Here is a 22,173-nt window from a genome sequence, read left to right as displayed (position 1 = left end):
CGTATCCCCAGGTACTTGTAATCCTCCACCATGTCCACACTGACCCCTTGGATGGAAACAGGGGTCACCGGTGCCTTAGCCCTCCTCAGGTCCACCACCAGCTCTTTAGTCTTTTTCACATTAAGCTGAAAATGATTCTACTCGCACCATGTGACAAAGTTTCCCACCGTAGCCCTGCACTCAGCCTCATCTCCCCTGCTGATGCATCCAACTATGGTAGAGTCATCAGAAAACTTCTGAAGATGGCAAGACTCTGTGCAGTAGTTGAAGTCCGAGGTGTAGATGGTGAAGAGAAAGGGAGACAGGACAGTCTCCTGTGGAGCCCCAGTGCTGCTGACCACTCTGTCTGACACATAGTGTTGCAAGCGCACGTACTGTGGTATGCCAGTCAGGTAATCAATAATCCATGACACCAGGGAAGCATCCACCTGCATCACTGTCAGCTTCTCACCCAGCAGAGCAGGGCGGATGGTGTTGAATAACTGGAGAAGTCAAAAAACATGACCCTCACAGTGCTCACCGGCTTGTCCAGGTGGGCATAGACATGGTTCAGCAGGTAGACGATGGCATCCTCAACTCCTAGTCCAGGATGATAGCTGAACTGGAGGGGGTCTAAGTGTGGCCTAACCATAGGTTAACAATAACCTTAAAAAGAACCTAAAACACAGAATCTGTCGAAATCAAAAACTACTCACCGAGAATGAGAAGCATAATTGTATTCACATAATGAGTGTCATGAAAAACACAGTGAAGGCTTAATGATAAAAATAGTCATTAAACCACTCTAATAATTTCAAATAAATGATGTTCAGGTGCATCAACGCCTGCCGCTACCCAGCGCCTCTTGCTGGTCCAAAGAGTTCATGACAAACATTTGGTGTTTACAACAAAAGGAGCTGAAACCACAAGATGTCTTTTTGAGGAATACAGAACTAGATATAGTTAGCTTGTTCTTGATACAGTGATCAGTCATGTTAGGACAGCATATTCTTTCCTCAGAGTACTCACCCTGGTGGAGTTACGGTTGACCAAGTGCAATACCAATGATGTCAGTGAGAAGTCACAGTGATCTAATTGTTTCTGTGCTATATTGAAATATCTATACTCTAGTCCTGACGAAGGGTCTTGGCCTGAAATGTCAACAGCGCTTCTCCCTATAGATACTGCCTGGCCTGCTGCGTTCCACCAGCACTTTGTGTGTGTTGCTTGAATTTCAAGCATCTGCAGATTTCCTCATGTTTATCTGTACTCTACCTCAGATTATATAGAAAAAGGTCTATATTCTGTACTAATGGGGAAAAGTGTGCACCGACTTTGCCCACTTGCAAGTGGAGAATAGGTGGAAATAAATACATCTGTTTATCCTGAAGCACGGATGTTATGAACAATTCATTTCATCACAACGGTACAATGGTATTGTAAAATCTCTCCCAGATCTTATGGACTGACATTTGGAATAAACTATTGACCATGGACCTATGCCTCAAGGGTTCAGGGGCCTGGAGTCAACACTGACTCTCGGTGCTCTCTTTGTGGAGATTGCGTGCCTCCTTGTGGATTTCCTCGGGGTGCTTTGGATCCTTCCCGCATCCCAAAAAGCTGAAGGTTGATAGATAATGTCCTTACTGTGTGGACAAGTGATCAACTTTGGAGGCAGGTTAATTGGAATTCGAATAAAGCAAAAACAGGTGAGGGCAGAAGTAATGTAAAGATAGGTGCTTGATGGTTGGTGATGGATTCACGAGTGGATGGAGCAACTGCTTCCATGAGACATCCTTCCATCATTCTATATGCTTCAATGTTAAGCAGCCACCTGTATGAAAAGCCTTATCAAACATGGCTGTGTGTTTAGACTCTCTTTGAAAGTGCCTTCAAAATTTTACAAAACCCAAGACATTGTTGTTGATTGAACATCCAGCCCTTAATTCCTGATGTATAAAAAAGTCTGTGGTGAAGGATCTCAGTTGAAGAACCTCCAGCACTGCACACTAGGTGGCTGGAATCTGTGTTTACACCAATGAGCTGTTTGCTGAACTGCCACATTTAAATTAAATTGGAAAATATGATTTGTGATGAGAAAAACTGGCTTGAATATTCTGTTTTATATGCATCCGATCTTTTTATCAGTAAAGTATATGTTGAGATATGTAGAAGAGCTGGAAGAAAAAAAGTTTGCTTACCAGACTACACTGCCCCTATTCGGGATCTCATTGAGACAGTGGCCGCTAAAACACCTGTATGATTTAACTTATACCTAAATGAGGTGGAAACTACAAAACCTTAAAAAAATCATACTGCTTAAACTCATTTTTACAATAGTCTGATGAGTCTTAATTACTGCCAAAGAATTCTTTTGGGACTGAAGGCTTTAATTTTGATAAAGTTTTAATAATTTTTGTCTTTTTCCACTCTCTTTTTGTCACAATGTTCCTCCCCATTATTTTGAATTTGCTGTTTGTGCTTATTTTAATTTATTTAGAAGTCGTGATTCTCAGAGAGGATACTTTACTTTGATGTTTTCAGAAGTCAGCTGTTTTTCCCTCTAACACTGATCCCAGTTTTCCTGAGGAAGAATGTCTACTGAATGTTCAGAATTACAGAAGTATGTCGCTGAGGGTAAAGTCTAGGTTAAGTCTTGGTCAATAGGGCCAGCCTTCATGTAACACCTGTGTAGCACCGGTCTTATTGTGTGTGACTGGTTGCCACATTCTTTGAGAAAATCAAATTACACTAGGTACTAATAGGCCATCAGAACTTTCTAGTTATCGGAAGGAGGCATGAATTGAAACCACACACTTCTGGAGATAAGGTAAAAAGCAATATGTACAAAATATTTACATGAGCAAAAGCAATTCATAATTCCAACATTCTGTTTAATCTTAGATATGAAACCACAACAAATTCATTTTTAATTAGAATCATTGAGATTCCTTTATTACTCTAATCTAATAAGATCTAGTGCTATTCCCTATTTCAAAGTTTACAGACTCAACTTTCCTTTTTACTTATCCCTAGTTATTAAGAAGAACAAATATAATTCCTATTCTCAAGTATTATAGTTAACTTCAGTTTCAGTTCCAGGCACTATATCTACAAGTTTAAATTCAAATCCAAAATTATACATACACAGTTTAACTCCTTTCATGACAATTCTTCAACATCACAACTTTTAAACAAACTAAATCTCATTTAGTAAGCTATCAAAGTCTTTGCAAAAATAATCAGTTCTTGCAGAAGATCAAATTCTGATTCTTCAAATGAAAATAAACTTATATATCCAACTGTATTAAATACTCTGTGTCATTACACATTTCGTTCCCACGCTGGTTCTTCATCTTGGGTGGCTCGCTGTCTTATTTCTTGGTTCATTGGAATAAAACGGTTTATCATCCACAGTAAGTCGGTTCATAAAATTATACAAAAACTAGAACAAATCCCTTGGTATGATTTTAGAGAACTAATTCTTAGACTACACAGTAGGGATTTTGGACACTCGTCTCTACCGATATTGTCTAGTTATAGTTGTTGCGTGTTATAACTGCAGCTTCAATAAATCTTTTATTGCTATTGTCTCTCCTTCAGGGGTTGCATCCTGAGGTTTCCAAGTTAGTAGGGTAAAAATGCTCACTATTAATTCCACTCTTAACAGTTCATGTCTTCAGTTTCTAATCGTTGCTTTGATTATCTCCTTGTCCGTCCTGTATCCAGCCCGCCCCACTCTTGCATAGAATTTTTTTCAAATTCTCTCTCTTTTTTAAATCGTTAAATCTTGTTTTCATCCCTCCACAGGTAGAACTTTCTAACATTACATCTTTGGATTTAATTAGCCTGGGTTACATTCATATTCCACACATTCCTACACCAGACATCTCGAAGCACTGGGTGAATACCCCCAATCCTGTCTCTACAAAATCTTCCATGTTCTCTGGAAAGAGAAATGAGACAATATCAGTAGAATCTCCTACCCCTTTCTCTGCCTTATACAAAAAGAGTGTGCGTTTCAAAAGAATTGAAGTCTGTCACGGATTTAATTTATTTTTGTTTAACTTTAAAATGTAGATATATCTTGGATATTTCTGTTCTTAAAATCTGGGGTAAATTCATTCTTTATTACTTGCATTACAATACCTGTTGGAATTCGCCTTTACAACACATGCTCCCTGTATTATTCATTCATTCATTTATCTATCTATCTATCTATCTATCTATCTATCTATCTATCTATCTATCTATCTATCTATCTATCTTTCTATTTATTTATTTATTTGCACAATTTTACCCTCTTTTGCACATTGCATGTTTGTCAATCTTTATATGGTTTTTCATAAATTCTATTGGTTTTCTTTATTTTCCTGTAAGTGCCAGCAAGTAAATGAATCTCAAGGTAGTTTGTGGTAACATATACTTTGACAATAAATTTACTTTGAATTTTGAGTTTAAATTTGCAGTACATGTGCCTTAGCTACTTCAGACTGTGCTTCCTAGCTTCTGGGAACTGCTGTTATTGATTTCTGCTTCTACTGTTGTTTACTGCTTAGTGCTGTGTTCAGGAGGAAACCAAAGCTTCATACTCGGGCAAAGAAGGCTTTGTCTTTCTTTGAGCCCACAGGAGCATAATTAACAAGGCTGGTGATTTACTTGCTCTGCAGCCAGTCCTAAAGAGCTAGAGATGTTTATGCTAAATCTCTAACAGGAGTGATTTTTTGTCACCTCACAGAATTTCTGAGGTTTGCTTGCACAAAGACAGGTATCCTGCAGACAATGCTCTCCATGGTTCTGAAGTTTTGGAGCATCTTTCGGTCAGTGGCAACAGCCTTCTATAGTTGCAGGATTGTTGCTTGGATTGCAGCATGTCATTTCAAGAGCCGGTTGCAAAGATCACCCTTGCTGGGCGACAAGCTGACCACTGCCAGAACTCGCAGCACAATGCATGATACTAGTGCCATTATCAGCGTGGCATTAAAGAAGGAAACAGGCAATGCTGTTTTATTAATCTCACAACTGAAGTTTTAATCCTTCATGTACATTTCATAAACTGTGTTAGAATGAACTACAATACCACTCTCAATCTGGAAATGAAACAACATGTAGTGATTTCTAGTCTCGATTCTTTCTTGAGATGTGGCCTGACAGAAGTGTACAAGATAATGAGAGGCATTGATCGTGTGGATAGTGAGAGGCTTTTTCCCCAGGGCTGAAATGGCTAGCACAAGAGGGCATAGTTTTAAGGTGCTTGGAAGTAGGTACAGTGGAGCTGTCAGGGGTAAGTGTTTTTTACGCAGAGAGTGGTTGAGTGCATGGAATGGGCTGCCGGCAGCAGTGGTGGAAGCAGAGATGATAGGGTCTTTTAAGAGACTCCTGGATAGGTACATGGAGCTTCGAGAAATAGAGGACTGTGGGTAACCCTAGGTCATTTCTAAGGTAAGGACATGTTCAGCACAGCTTTGTGGGCTGAAGAGCCTGTATTGTGCTGTAGGTTTTCTAAGTTTCTTGACTCCAATCAAATATGTTACCTGTCATATATGAAAACTAACTTCACCCAGACTTGAACAAGTCTATATTAGAAAGCAAGTTAAATAACATCACACTGCAATTTGCAACAGCCATTTCTAAATTCTGCCAGCACTGAATTACAATAAGCCCCCCTTCCTCCACTCACTTGGCCTGTTTTTCCAACCACCGGTCACCTGATCTGATATCATACCCCGCTGATCTGATCCTGACCCCCCCCCACCTTCCCCACCACTGCTGAGTGCAGGTTGCTCACACTCCACTTGCTTTCATCTGATACTCAGGTTAGGCGATTTTCTGATCTATAATTCTCCTTCATAATCCTGCAGATCTCATTTGTATTTTCTTTGTCTTTTCTGCATTGAATCAAAAATTTGATTTGCAAAAAGATAAAAATGACCTATGAACTACAAGCAGCAATTATTTAAATAGCTCCCACTGGCCAAGGAAGTTTTAGACTTGTGATTTCAACCCTCTCAAGGACATACTTATACTCCAGTATTGTAATATTTTCTGGGAATCAAAATTTCTGTCATTTCTTTTTATTCTTGTGTTTTGTGAATATATTATACTGAGAACGTTTGTCATTCACTGCACTTTTGACACAAATTGCTGTTAGTGGCATAGCAGCACATTACTTACAGTTCCAACTCATCTAATCTATGAACGAATTAAACAATTTGCACATGTACTCCCCCTGTCTAAGTCAGATCTGTTTTGGATTTTGTACTGTCTCATCAAATCCTTTATTAGTTCTAATTCTGTATCACCCAGAGCTCAATGTACCTGGTACAACATCCCACAGCTCCTTCCCATCCCACATCCCACTCCTTCCCACAGCTACGTTAACTTGCCTGGAAGTTTATTGATCCTGACTCTTTATACATCGCAATATTGAACTGCCAGCCCATCTCATAATCTAGTCACATTTCTGCTATTCCTACAACACTGACCTCCTTGCTATGGTTAACCTCTACAATGTTTGCTGATCATTAGGGGAACAATGCATGCTGCTCAACAGGTCATTTAATTCACTTACTTGGTTTTTAATGGTTATTTTATAACAAGAGCAAAATTAGCCACTGTAAATTGTCTCGAGTGACTGAGAACTGTGGACACAGCAGAGTGCAACCCTGCGACCAGTCTCCACTCCAGTGACTCTGTCTACACTTCTAGTTGCCTCAGTAAACCAGCCAGCATAATCAAAGACCTCATTGCTCCAGATATTCCTTTTTCACCCCCTCCCATGGGGCAGACAATTCAAAAGTTTCCTATCTTGCTATTGAATGCTTTCCTTGTATGATAAGATGGAATCTTGATCTCCCAATCTACCTTGTTGTGATCTTGCATGTTATTATCTACCTGCACCACACTTTCTCTGTACTGTAACACTTCATTCTGCACCTTCTTATTTTTTGCCTTGTGCTGCTTCAATGAAGGTTGTAATGAATTGATCTGTTTGAATAGTATGCAAGACTGGGAAGAATTGCTTGAGCTGTTTGGGAAGGTTTAGGATTTAAGCTTGCTTGGCAGGTGGATGGGAACCAGAAGGACAGGTCAAAGGGCAGGCCAGTTGGTGTTCAGGTAAATACAGCACGTAGAAAGCCTGCGAGGAAGGATAGCCAATTGATAGAGCAAAGTAGTGCGGGTGTTGGGGTCCAGAACCTGCCTTCCGGGCCTTGCAGCCAGCCCTCCTGTCACACGGAGCCATTGGATCATCTTGGCTTAAGGAGGTACACTGGTTGCCTGTTAGGGAGCAGGTGTTTATAAGGGGCTTGGGGACTGAGCCTAGTTGTGGGGTTGTCCAGCTCTGAACCTGGACTGCTGGCTTGGAACCCTGTCTGTACCTGTTTTGCCTGTTCTGGATCTGGTTCTACCCTGGTTGCTGCCCTGCTCTGTATCCTGCTCTGCTCTGGTAGCTGGCCTGCTCTGTATCCTGCTCTGCTCTGGTAGCTGGCCTGCTCTGTATCCTGCTCTGCTCTGGTAGCTGGCCTGCTCTGTATCCTACTCTGATCTGGTAGCTGGCCTGCTCTGTATCCTGCTCTGCTTTGGTAGCTGCCCTGCTCTGTATCCTGTTTAGAAGGATGAGAGGGGATCTGATTGAAACATATAAGATTATTAAGGGATTGAACACACTGGAGGCAGGAAGCATGTTCCCGCTGATGGGTGAGTCCAGAACTAGAGGCCACAGTTTAATAATAAGGGGTAGGCCATTTAGAACAGAGATGCAGAAAAACTTTTTCACCCAGAAAGTGGTGGGTATGTGGAATGCTCTGCCCCAGAAGACAGTGGAGGCCAAGTCTCTGAATGCATTCAAGAAAGTGTTAGATAGAGCTCTTATAGATAGTGGGGTCAAGGGATATGGGGAGAGGGCAGGAATGGGGTATTGATTGTGTATGATCAGCCATGATCACAGTGAATGGTGTTGCTGCTAGAAGGGCTGAATAGCCTACTCCTGCATCTATTGTCTATTGTCCTGGTTTCTGGCCTGTTCTGTATATGCTCTATCTGGTTGGTCTTGTTCCCCTGCTTCTTTCCTGTGTGCTGGTCCTGCTGTTCTGCCTTATTCGCCTTGTCCTCGCTGTCGGTTGCATTTACCAATGCACCCGGTGTATCCTGGTCGTCCTGCTGCTCACCCTGGACCCAGCTCCCTTCTAATCCCTTGCCTCTGTCAGGCAGATCTGGTTGGATTGCCGCTGCCTGGTGGGGGTTCTGCCTTCTCCTACCCGTTGCCTCTGTCGGGGAGGTCTGTCCGGACTGCTGCTGCCAGGCGGAGGTTCTGCCCCTACCTACCCATTGCCTCTATTGGGCAAGTCCAGCTGGATTGCTGCTGCCTGGTGGGGGTTCTGCCCTTTCCACTTATTGCTCACTAAGGGTTGTGCCCTGCACCTGCCCAGGTGTCCACACCTTACCCAGGCCTCCGTGTTTCTGCCCGGGATCCATGCAGCACGCCATGAGGAATTCTCCTGCCCTGCCTGACCTCCAGGATCCAGCCCCACCTGCCTTACCCCTTGCATGCCATGGCATCCCCATCCTGTCCTACCCCTAGTACTTCAGCGTGGGTTGAAGGGAGCAACCACCCTACTGAGAGTATAGTATTCTTCAGGCCCTCCCAAAGCAGCAACAACACTGTTGAATATATTGGGAGGCAGAGTTTGGGAAGGTGGAAAAAGAACAGAGTATTGACATGGGTGACTTCAATGTCTCTGCTATTGATTGGCACCTCCTTAATGCAAAAGGGTTTGGATGGGGTGGAATTTGTTAGGTGAAATGTGGAAGTTGTTTAGAGAGCACTTGCTGTGGTCTCTGGATAGATCTATACTGTTAAGTCAGTGAAAAGATGATAGGGTGAAGCAACCAAGGTTAACAAGAGAAATGAAACATCTAGTCAAGAGGAAGAAAGAAACATACTTCAGATTTAGGAAGCAAAGATCAGTCAGGGCTCTAGAGAATTGCAAGGTGGCCAGGAAGGAGCTGAAGAATGGACTTGGGAAAGCACCTCCATTAATAGTATGCTTCAGTATTCACTCGTAAGAGGAACATTTAAGACTGTGAACATAGTTTAAACCAAGCTGATATGCTTGAACATGTTGACGTTAAGAACAAGGATGTGCTGGAACTTTTGAATAGTTATTAGGATAGGTAAGTCCCCATGGTCAGACAGAACGTAGCCCAGGTTACTACTTGAAGCAAACAAAGAGATTTCTGGGCCCCTGATGATGATCATTGCATCCTTATTAACCACAGGGCTAGTATCACATGGCTGGAGGGTGGCAAAAGTTATTTCTTTGTTCAAAGAAGGGAGTGAGGATAAACCTGGGAATTATAGACCAGCAAATCTTCAGTGGTGGGCAAAGTATTGGAGGAGATTCTTAGAGACAGGATATATGAAGAAGCAGTACCTGATTGGGGGTAGTCAGCATGGTGTTGTGAGGGTCCGGTTGTGCCTCACAAGCATGATTGAATCCTTTGAGATTGTGACAAACCACATGGATGAAGATAGAGCAGTGGATATGGTGTAAGTGGATTTTAGTAAGATGTTTAATAAGATTCCCATAGTAGGCTCCTACAGAAAGTTGAGAGCCGTGGGAAACTCACTTGCATGGATACAGAATAGGTTTGCCTATAGAAGGCAGAGTGAGAGTAGATGGAGCCTATCCTGCCTGGAGCACAGTGACCAGTGGCGTTTCACAGGATTTGTTCTGGGACTCCTGTTCTTCGTAGTTTTTATACTTCACTTGAATGAGGAAGTGAAAGGGTGGGGTAGTAAATCTGCAGATACCACATGGATTTGTGAAGACGTGGCTAGTGTGGATGGTTGTTGTAGCTTGCAATGGAAGATTAACGATGCAGAGCTGGGCTAAGTAATGGCAAATGCAGTTCAACCCAGAAGTGTGTTAAGTGATGCATTTTGGAAGGTTGAATTTGAAGGCAGGATACAGTGTTAATGACAGGATTCTTAGTGGTGTGGAGAAATGGTGAGATCTTAAGATGAACATCCATAGATTCTTCAAAGTTGCCACATAAGATGATATGGTTGTTAAGAACCCACATGGTGTGTTGGCCTTCATTAGTCAAAGGACTGAGTTCAAGAGCCACAAGGTAATGTTGCAGGTCTATAAAACCCTGGCTAGACTTCACTTGGAATATTGTGTTCAGTTTTAGTCACCTCATTACAGGAAGATATGTGGAAGCGTCAGAAAGGGTACAGAGAGGATTTACCAGGCTGGAACAGAGGGCATGCCTTATGAGGATATGTTGAGCGAGCTGGGACTTTTCTCTTTGGAGGGAAGGAGAATGAGAGGTGACTTGATGGAAGTGTATAGGATGATAAGAGGCATAGACAGAGTGGATAGCTGGAGAAATTTTCTCATGGCAGAAATGGCTAATACAGGAGTGTTTATTCTTAAGGTGATTGAAGAAAAGTAGAGGGGGGAATATTAGAGGTAAATTCTTTGCACAGAGAGTGGTGGGTGCATAGAATGCCCTGCTCCAGGTGATGGTAGAGCAGAACACTTGGGGCATTTATGAAACTCTTAGGTAGGTACATGGATGTAAGAATAAATGGAGGGCTGTGTAGGTGGGAAGGGTTAGGTTGATCTTAGAATATGTTAAAAGATCAGCACAACATCGTGGACCAAAGGGCCTGTATTGTGTTGTAATGTTCTGTGCTCTTAAGACATGTTTTTCACTGTACCTCAAGTAAAAATAATAAACTAATTTACCAGTTTAGATAAGTTTTAGGATCTGGAGAAGGAGGCAACTGAATGTAGGGAAAATAAGTTAGATTAAGTTAATACTAGTGTTAAAATTGGTACTTGATATTGCTATGCTCTGTGGCCAAAGCATCTGTTTCGATGCTGAATCTATTTCCCTCTGTCTCTCTGTGCTCCCTCTGACTATTTGTATAATTCTTTTTCTTGCTTTTGTCTGACCTTTTTTCTAATCTTTTATATTTTCAGACCTATGTCACTTTTTACCCTCTTCTTCCAAGCTCCCAATAAATCTGTAGTGTTGGTGGTATATTCCTCTACCTGTAGTACAAATATAACCATGTGAAGGAAAGTTTGGAGTTTATTGGGTATCTTATCCCACAACCATCTGTAAAGGAAAGTCAGGTACATGATGGAAACAAAAGCAGAAACTGCTGAAATCCTGATCAGTCCAGATAGAAACTGTATAGTAATTCAGCAGATATTTCAGATATAATCTTTCACAGACTTCTTTATCTTACTAACCTGGTGGACAATCTCGGCAGGTTTTTTTTTAAGTAAGAGCAGATAACTTGGCTATCTGGTTTGAGGGAACCTGCTGTCTTGAGTTTGTCTGCCTCTTTTCCCCACATTGCACCAGCCACAACAATTCAATAATACTTTATTGACTGTGATGTATTTTAGATTCTCCTATAAACTTGAAATGTAGACTCCTGTACAAATTCTTCTTCACTTTAAATAGAGGGTGTTTGGACTTTGGACAAGCCACACTAAGACCAGAACACTAGATGTAAATGTTTTTCATTTAGTACAATAAGAATTCCTTGGAAAAAATTCCTTTTTGGTAGAATCTCACTGAGCTCAATACAGGGAGGTTTCAAATTCCTTGAGTATAGGGATAACATTAGATGATTAAATACATTTTCAATGGTTACAATTACATAGTTCACTTCAATACTCAATCATCAGCAATTCATTAATTCTGTGAATACACCTAATTTAACAAAGCTGCCTGATCTTTGTCTGTGAAGCCAGGCGTTACTCTAGGTCAAACCGCTTTTCTGATTCATGGCTTTTTATTATTACTTTATTTAGAAATTCAGCATGGTAGCAGGACTTTCTGTCCCTTGGAGTCCACACTGCCCAATTATACCCTCGTGACCAACAAACCAGCTGACTCATACATCTCTGAAATGTATGAGGAAACCAGAACACAAAGAGGAAACCTATGCAGCCATGGGTGAATGTATAATCTCCTTATAGACAGTGGCAGGAATTGAACCCCAGTTGCTGGCACTATGATAGTGTTAGACTAACCACTTTGCAATTTGTTCTTGAGTGGAAGTTTGAAACCTATCCCTTACCACTCGATACAAGAGACTGGGCAGAAAATTGACAATCTAATCACCACCACCCTCCTAGAAAATGCTGAAGTTACACCCAGTTTATGATGGACTGCTGATGCCTTTATTTATTCTGCACACAAGATTCAGACAAGATCTGTCCCACTCTGACCACTGCAACTAATATGACAAATTGCACTGAATGACTTGTAGAAATCTTAGTCTGTATTGTAAATATAACCATCAGGACAGATGATTCAAGATAATTTTTAGATTGGGCTGATTTTTTAAGATGTTTTAAGTAGTCAAAGGTTCTGGGGAGAAGGCAGGTGAATGGTTGAAAGGAAATAATAACTGAGCCATTATCAATTGGCAGAACAGGCTTGATGGGCCAAGTGGCCTAATTCTATTCCTGCATCTTATTATCCTATAGACTTATGGTTGATATTATTGATATTATTCAAGTTATTCATTGCTAACATGTTATAATTGCTAGAGCATATTCCGGACTTAGGGTGTACAGCAAAACATGAACTGCAGCAACTAACTTCAGCCACCAATCTTCAGATCTGAATATGGACCGTAGATTAAATTTAAAATGCTGTTCAGGACAATGGGCCCCAGAGGTGTGAAAACAGCAGGTAATTTAAAAAAACAGCTAATGCTGATTAACATTGTCTGGAGTGTGGGTGCAAAGAAGGAGGTGTGAAATTTATAGGTAATTCAAAGGGAGCAATGTAGATACACTGTAAATCTCAAATTGTCCTTTGATCTTCAGCTTATAAAATGTCATGCAACACTGGGTTAAGGAGACCTCATCCTCTGAAAGGGTCTCAATATGATGTCTACTGTGTCTCCTTTTGTCGAATGAAAGACAACTTCTTATCTACCAGCTCTGTCTCTCTGGTGACTTTATTCTCATTTACAACGGCATTATTTATGAGGAAGAGCTAAACCAATATTCTTTCAGGATACAGGAGAAAAATCGCACACATCCTCTCCTTCAGCTACTATTGATCAGTATTAACCACTAATGTTCCTTTTGCTGTCGTAATTAGTGGCAATAACTAAAATCTAATATTTTTCTCTAGCACATTTGTTTATAAATAAACATCTGCATGACAGGCTATTCTGTTTAACACCATTATCTTAAGCTGTCTTAAGCAGTTTTCAATTTTAAGTTGAACTACAGAAGAGATTACTTTTAACTCTAAGCTTCTTAGGTATTTTAGGAAATTGGATATCCACTTCAAGGAAATGTACAAATTGCAAGATTCATGATTTTCTTTTTACTCTTCTTTCCCAGCTATTAAGGAACTAGTTACTTAATGGCAAATATATCCAGGAGCAATGCTTTTGGCATTCGGTTTAAAGAATGAGTACCTTGGCTGCCAGAGAAGGGATACATTTTACCAGGAACAGATGAGGGTTATTCGAAGCAGAGGCCAGTGACAATTAGAGTGAAGATCCCTTGATGGAAAACCCAAATTGCTTAAAGTAAATAAACAATCTTCATTAATGGCCTTCTGTGTCAGTGTCATTCAATTAATGAACATTTTATACAGGGACTGGACTTTGATTATATATAATGGTCATTAATGAGTAATCTTCCAAATGAAGGCATATGTTAAGGGATTCTAACCATTCTATTCATGCATCTCTTCGACAAGCAGTAGCAGATTTGATCTACCAGGAATAGAATGATTAATCTACTCAGTGTTAGCAGAGTTCACTCCTGTCTGTACGACTTTAGATAGTTGCAGTATCATATTTGTTATGTCTGCAGTACTAAGAAGCTGGGTGGCCATGAACAATACACATATGATACGGAGGGATGAGGAACAATGGGTCACTGTTTAATTTTCTTAAAATTCTTCTACCCTGAATGCGCTCTCCTATTACGTTCAGTATATAACCAACACACGGAAGTTCAATAGCAGCCTGCAAGAGTCAATATATACATGAATACATAACATACCTCTCCCCTCATATTTTAAAAGTTTCTCCCTCTTCTCATACACAGACCAGCTGCTGAACTGTTAACAATCAATGGAGTAATCATCAAATTCAACCAATAACAAAAAAACATATCTTTTTCTAAATTACGGGAAGAGGGTAGAATGCTTCTATTTCCAGACACAACCCTACGGATTATTCTGCCCCGTGTGCTGAGAGTTCATCATTAACTAAAGATTCAATCTGTCTGGAGGCTGTCTGATGCCATGAGGGTACCAATGAACTGGGAATGATGCCAAAGTCAATTTATCTCTTGGTGGTGTATGTGTGGAACTTGACTTGGATACCGCAATGTCAGCAGGAAGCATTTCAGAAAGCACAGGTGATAGAGATGAATGGCCTTGCTGATTAAGGACTGGCATGTGATGATTCTGGTCAGGACACCTAGAATATCTGAGGATGGAGGCCACATTACAGGGGTGATAGAATTTCAGGAGGTTTTGATTGCCAAGGCAAGTTTCCACTTAACTTTATACTGTAAACTATCTTATTTTAAGCAGTCATATCCATGTATTTTTTTTATTTAGGACCAGATGATGCAGTTAAGGTCTGTTCCAGATGTTTCTCCTTAAATAGGTGGCAAGCATCCTCTTAGATTGCATCTTGAGACATTTCGGTTCTGCTTTCACATTCTTTACTGACAAAACCACTCCAATCTAAGACCACTACTTCAGGCTCTTCCTCATCAGCATCACATGTCAGTTCTGCCATGACATCCTCCTCATAGGCATCAAACTGCTTTGCAGTACTGGGTGTCCATCCAAGCCAAAATATCTCTCAATTTCTGCATGTGGTGTACACCGCAGGCTACTGGAGCATCTATATGGTCCACTAAGTTACTTGAAAACCATTGATGAACCAACGGAATGACACTGATCCTTTACCAAGCATTTCTTCAATCATTGATGCTAGTCCAGGGACACCTTTCTCCATGTTGAAGGACTCATTGAAAGCAAAGTTCCCCAATGAGGGTTCAGACAGGGCTGCTTCCTGGGGAACTTTTTGGTCAGCTTCTGATGCAGAAATAATAAGTATCTCTGGTTGGGCAGCACCATTGTATTCTACACCATCTTTAAGGGTTCTTATTGTTCCTCCTACCTCTTTGCCCATCTTGGATTCTCCAATAGTATTTTATCATCAAAACCTTTCAGCCCTGTTGTTTCTGATTGTCTTGTGGGGCCGGCAGAAAATTATTCTGGTTCCTCTTCAGTTTAGGATTCACATTGCCTCCATTCACCAAAAAACCATTTTGCCATTACCAATCTCTCTCCCAAAACACTTTTTCTTGTAGTCTCATTCCCTTTCTTCTCTAACATCTCTGTCGTGCAAGTCTTAGTCTCCATCATGCTGACCGAAGTTTCTTGATGTAATTTTGTGCAGACTTCCAATTCTTTCCTGGCAACCCAACCCACAAATATTTTCATTTTCTTTATTTTCCAATGGACCCCCAGAACATCAACTACTGCAGGCATTAGTCACAAGAATCACCACTAAAACTTTGGTGCTGAGTACCATATCAAGATATTCCTTTATTCTCTCTCATGGATCTGTAATTCTTTGCTTTAGAACTGCTCTCTCCAAATCTGAAGTATTGTCCTTATTTCCATCCATTGGTGAACTTCTGCCAGAACTGGGATACAAGCATTCCTGCCACTTTTTTGGGGTCCCGAATGCTTTTATCAGAAGGCATGCTGCTCTTGGCTTTTCATATGAGTACTCTTTGATCTCTAGCAGATTTTCCTTCAAATATCCACTGCATATGCTTTCTCCATGCTACACATTTTTATTTCATATTTAATAGCTCTTTTCCTTCAGAACCAGAAATGCTGGATAACTACCTGAAACAATGTACAGAAGAAGTTTCTTTCTCTGTTTGTTAATCTCAGCTGTAAGATGTACTACTCTCCTCACCAGTGTAAATCTTTAAAGTCAACCTTCCCCTTCTACAATGCGATGTTGCAATTTCACCACGTAAACTGTCTCCGACACCAGTAATACTGCAGCACCCCATGTCCACCTGCTTCCTCATTGTGGCTCCATCCACTGTGGGGTCACTCAATAGCCATCTTTGTGTCCTGAAAGAGATAAAACATGCAAAGCTTCTTCAACCACAGAGTGAGCGTCACTCAGTCCATCCTCAGTATGCTCCATCTTGTTCATGTTGCTTTTTGTTTTTCGGAAAGTCACTTTTCTTTATTACAGTGTTTTTGGTTGTTGGCATCTTTTTACTTTTACAGGTGCATTCAATATGTCCTTTTTGTTGCAGCTTCAACAGTCTAAATCTTTATATCACCATTCTTTAGCTGAGTGCCCAGTTTTGCCACAATGATAATATTGACTGTCAATAGGTGTCTTATTCTTAAAGTCAGCAGAAACTTTATGAACTTGCTTCTTCATAGCTTTATAGCTTTGCTTCTTTAGCTGCCATGTCCGTAGAGGTACTAATCTCATTTGCCTTCTGTAATGATAATCTGTCTTCTGTAAAGACATGTTTCTGATTGCTTCAATATGTGTCTGTCACATAATGTGGCATTCAGTGGCTTCCCAAAATCACAGTGTTCAGCCAATTGCTTTAGCACAGCCACAAATTGTGAAGTGGCCTCATCTTCTTCTTGAATCCTTTTATGAAATCTAAACCTCTCATCAATAGTCAAAGGTTGAGGTGAATAGGGGTCATTAAAGACTTTAACTATATCTTCATTTGGCTTATCACCAGGTTAATAGGTTGCACTAGACTGTGTAATAAATTAAATGTTTTGGCACCCACCACAGTCAGAAAAGTTGGAAGATGAATATTATCTGGCATTTCATTTGCTAGGGCAATGTCTTCAAATCTTTCAGTATATGAAATCTATTGCTCTGTCATTTCATCATACAGCCCGTACTTCCAAACATTGTCACCATTTTCAAACACGATCATATTCCAGAAAAAATAACTACTGTTACCCATCTCTCTCTCCCCCCTTATTTGTTTTATTTACCCCTGTTCATCCCATTGGATTCTTCACTCACCATACTTCTCATGGTGTTTGATGTCTTTATTCATCCATTTTTCATTCATTCATACTTTCCTTGCTGAAGGGAACAAAATAATAAATATCATATGAGGACTTGTCACCTCATCGTTGGTTATTATGCTTGTGGTATGGGAAGCCAGGAGGCCACGAGAGACTGAGGAGTGAGGAACCGTATGCCATTGATAATTTTACTTGTAAATCATCTACTCAGAATGCTCTCTCACATTACATTCAGTGCATTACACACAGTGAAGCTCAACAACAAGCCTTAAGGGTAAAAACATGAACATATAACAATATTGAAGTTCAGCACTATATAATATCAATATACTTCAGCTTGTAGTATGATCAACACCTAAATAAAGTATGTGCAAATTTAAGCTATCTTCTAGTTTGTCTGCAACTACATTTTTAATTGAATAGATTTAAGTTGAACTGTACAACAGCAGGAGCAGTTTGAAATAGTTTATTAAGAAAACCTGTCTCAAAGCAAATCTTTATGTCCCATAATTGGAGCAGTATGAAAAATAGCTGTTTTACTAACAGTGGTTAACAGTTATTAACAGTGGTTAAAACCCAAAAGATTCCATTAAAAAATAACTGTCAAACAGCTAAGGTGCACAGAAAAAAAATCATACAAACAATAACCGCAAGGAAATAGGGTTCTGAACTGATCCCACAAACAGCGTCCATCCCCAGGCATTCAGTTCAGTGTGCAGAGTGGAGCAACAAGCTAAATTGGCCCATCCCTCGTCTTAGGCCCCAACACACTGACAATTTCTATCTTGCCCAGTGCCTAAATCCTCATCCAAACATTGGGTTCAATCACTTCGATACGCTCTGGGGCTTGGACATAGGACCCAGGCTGCAGAGCAAAAGGAAGCAAGCTCAGTTATTCTCAGAAAGCAAGAAAGAAATTACATTCCAGAGCCTCCATTGCTTTGGTGATGCTGTTAACCAATGGCTAATCCGGACATTGTTAGTTTGGAGTTGAGGGGACTTCAATCAGATCCACTCCCCAAGGATAAAAGGCAGCAGCAGGTCATGGCAGAGTAATAAAGCTTTAACCAGCAACCAGTCGGCATCTGGGATTGATTAGTAAAAGCAAACTTAAGGAAGAAAAGCACAGCGGCCGTTGTCTAAGTAGATATAGTCAGAGTGATGATCGTAACGCTTTAGCTTCGAGGCTTCACTCAAAGAAAGCTCAAATTTCATTCTCTTTATATTGGCTCAGCAAGGGGCAGTAGGTATGCCAGACAGGATAGCGAAATACTCCTCTTGCGGGATGTGGGAAGGCAGGAAGACCTCCACTTTCACTGATGACTACAACTATGAGAAGTACATCCAGATGCAACTTCTAACAAATAGCATTAAGGTGTTGGAGCTGGAACTGGATAAACTCCAGATCATTTGTAAGGCTGAGGGGGTGATAGGTAGGACATATAGAGAGGTAGTTACACCCAAGGTGCAGGACATAGGAAACAGTGACAGTCAGAAAGAGGAAAAGGTTTAAGGAGTCAGTGCAGAGTACCCCTGTGGCCATCCTCCTCAACAACAGGTATATTACTGTGGATACTGTCAGGAGGGGGATTACCTTACAGAGGAAATTCACAGTGTTTCTGGAACTGAGTCAGCCTCTGGGACTCTGGGGGGGGGGTGGTGAAGAGGCATGCTGTGGTGAAAATGGATTCATTAGGGGAACAGACAGAAGGATCTGTGTGTGAGAACAAGATTCCCAGATGGTATGTTGCCTCCTGGGTACTAGGGTCCACAGATATCTCAAATCTAGTCCACTGTATTCTTAACTGGGAGGATGAACAGCCAGAAGTTTGGTCCATGTAGTACCAATGACATGGGTAGGATGAGTGATGAGGTTCTGCATGGGGAGTTCAGGGAGCTAGGTGCTAAGTTAAAGGGCAGGATTCCAGGGTTGTGTTCTCAGGATTGTTAATGCTGCATGGTGGGGTTTAAACTAGAGTTGCAAGGGGATGGGACCAGGGTGCCAGAGTAGTTAGTGGAGAGGTTATGGAGCCAGATTTTGGTAAGACCTCAGTCAAAGTCAAGAATCAAAAGGTTGAGCATGGTGCAACTAGTATCTTGACCTGTGTATATTTCAATGCAAGAAGTAACATAGAAAAGGCAGATAATGGAACTGAAGATGAGATAGCTGGTTTACAAACAGAGGCAAAGTGGAGTGAGGAGAGGCTCTTGATAGGGCAAAATTGGAGTCAGCAGGATGAATTGAAACATAAAAGGCGGACAGAATTGAAAAGAGTGAATTCAGGACTGAAGGTGTTGTATCTGAATGTGCACTGTATATGGGACAAGGAGGATGAACCTGCATCACAGTTGCAGGTTGATGTTGTAGGCATTGCTGAATCAAGGCTGAAAGATTATGGCTGGGAGTTTAATGTCCATGGATACACATTGCATTGAAAGGGCAGGCAGGATGACAGAGTAGATGGCATTGTTAAGTTGGTGAAAAATGAAATTAAATCATTAGAAAGAGCTCGCATATGGTGACATAGGTGTGGATAGACCTAAGGAACTGCAAAGGTAAAAATATCCTCATGGGAGTTGTATATTGACCCCCAAAGTGTGGTAAGGATGTGGCTTACAAATTACAACGGGAGTTAGAAAATGCATACTGAAAGAGCAATATTACAGTAGTCATCGGGGACTTTAATATGCAAGGAGATTGGGAAAATTAGGTTGGTGCTGGATTACAGTTGGTGTGGGAGTTTCTAGAGTGCATACCAGATGGCTTTTTGGAGAAGCTCTTGGTTGAGCCCATGAAAGGATCAGCTATTCCGGATTGGTGTTGTGCAATGAACCAGATTTGATTAGAGACCTTAAAGTAAAATAACCCTTAGGAGCAAGTGATCATAATATCAAATTCACCTTGAAATTTTCGAAGGAAAAGCTGAAGTCAGATGTACCAGCAAAGGAATTACAGAGCCATGAGAGAGGGGTTGGCCAGAATTGATTGGAAAAGAACACTGGCAGGGATGATGGCAGAACAATGGCTAGAATTTATGGAAGGAAGTTGGAAGGCACAGGATATATACATCCCAAAGAGGAAGAAGTATTCTAAAGGAAAGAGGACACAACCGTGGCTAACAAGAGAAGTCAAATCCAACATAAAAGCCAAAGGGAGGGCATATAATAGAGCAGAAGTTAGTGGGAATTTAGAGGATTGGGAAGCTTTCAAATACCAACAGAAGGCAACTAAAAAGGTTATTAAGAAGGTAAAAATGGAATGTGAAAGTAAGCTAACCAATAATATTAAAGAGGTTACCAAAAGTTTCTTCAGATACATAAGTGTAAAAGAGAGGTGAATATGGATTTTGGACTGCTGGAAAACAACGCTGGAGAGGTAGTAATGGGGGCAAAGAAATAGTGGAGAAACTGAATAAGTACTTTGTAGCAGTCTTCACTGTGGGAAACATGAGCAGTATGGTGGAAGTTCCAGGTGTCAGGGGTCATGAAGTGTGTGAAGTTATCATAAATAGAGGGAAGGTTCTTGGGAAATTGAAAGATCTGAAGGTAAATAAGTCAACTGGGCCAGATAGTATACACACCAGAATTCTGAAAGACGTGGCTGAAGAGATTGTGGAGGCATTAGTAATGAGTAATTAACACGTACAAAAGCTGGATGATCTCAGCAGGTCAGGCAGCATCCACTGAAATGAGCAGTCAATGTTTCAGGCCAAGACCCTTCATCAGGAATGAAGAAGGAGGGGGCAGGGGCCCTATAAAGAAGGTGGGGGGAGAGTGGAAGGTGCCAGTTGAAAAACCAGTCAGAGGAATGATCAAGTGGTGGGGGAGAGGAAGAAGTGAGGGGATAGGCAGGAGAGGTGAAGAAGGAATTTAAGGGGAAAGCACTATGGGTAGTAGAAGAAGGCAGAATCGTGAGAGAGGTAATAGGGAGTTTGGCTTCATCATAGCAGTAGAGGAGGCCATGTATGGACATATCCAAACACATTCCCAGGTAGTTTTGAGGAAGTAGAGAGGATACAGAAGGACTTAGACAGATTAGGAGAATAGGCAAGGAAGTGCCTAATGGAATATAGTGTCAGATAGTGTATGGTCATGCACTTTGATAAAAGAAATGAAAGTGCTGACAGTTTTCTAAATGGAGAGAAATTACAAAAAAACTAAGGGGCAAAGGGATTTGGAAGTCCTTGAGCAGGATTCCCTAAAGGTTAATTTGCACATTGAGTCTGTGGTGAGGAAGGCAAATGCAATGTTAGCATTCATTTCAAGAGGACTGGAATATAAAAGTAAGGAAGTAATGTTGAAGCTTCATAAAGCACTGCTGAGACTGCACTTGGAGTATTGTAAGCAGGTTTGGGCCCTTTATCTCAGAAAGGACGTGCTGAAACTGGAGAGAATTCAAAATAGATCCACGAAAATTGTTCCGGGATTGAATAGCTTGTCATATGAAGAGCTTTTGATGGCTCCAGGCTTGTATTCACTGGAATTCAGAAGAATGAAACCTCATTGAAGCCTATCAAATGGTGAAAGGCCTTCATGGAGTGGATGTGGAGAGGATGTTTCTTCTGGTGGGAGTGTCTGAGACACAGCCTCAAAATAGAGGGGCATCCTTTTAGAATGGAGCTGAGGAGGAATTTCTTTAGTCAGAGAGTGGAATTCTTTGCCATAGCTTGCTGTGGAGCCCAAGTCTTGATGTATATTTAAGGCAAAGGTTGATGGATTCTTGATTGATCAGGGCATGAAGGGACATGGGGAGAAAGTAGGAAATTGGGGCTGAGAGGAAAATTGGATCAACTATGATGAAATTGTGGAGATGATGGGCCGAATGGCCTAATCCTGCTCCTACTGTAGATCTTATGATCTTAAAGTGGTACTACAGAACATGTGCAACAGCTTCCAAGTAGTCAAAAAGCTAAGAAATCCGACTAAAGACGTCACTAAAAATACCTTTCCTGAGGTTATCACTGTAAACAGTGAAGGGGTGTGCAATGGCGTGTGAGTTCAAGAGATGAATCGAAGCAGATCAAGTTCTGATGCCCATACAGCTGGCCTAGGAACAAGGTTGGATAGCTCTGC

General features: G+C 41.1%; 1 pseudogene; it reads right to left on the bottom strand.

Moving 5' to 3' along the window:
* LOC132390905 (eukaryotic translation initiation factor 4E transporter-like) overlaps nucleotides 1-22,173 on the bottom strand; it is a 176,521-nt pseudogene that overhangs the window by 82,168 nt on the left and 72,180 nt on the right.

The sequence above is a fragment of the Hypanus sabinus genome, chromosome 3 (genome assembly GCF_030144855.1).
Source record: "Hypanus sabinus isolate sHypSab1 chromosome 3, sHypSab1.hap1, whole genome shotgun sequence".
NCBI lineage: Eukaryota > Metazoa > Chordata > Chondrichthyes > Myliobatiformes > Dasyatidae > Hypanus > Hypanus sabinus.
The sequence above is the reverse complement of the archived record's forward strand: the minus strand, read 5'-3'. Positions and strand labels throughout refer to the sequence as shown.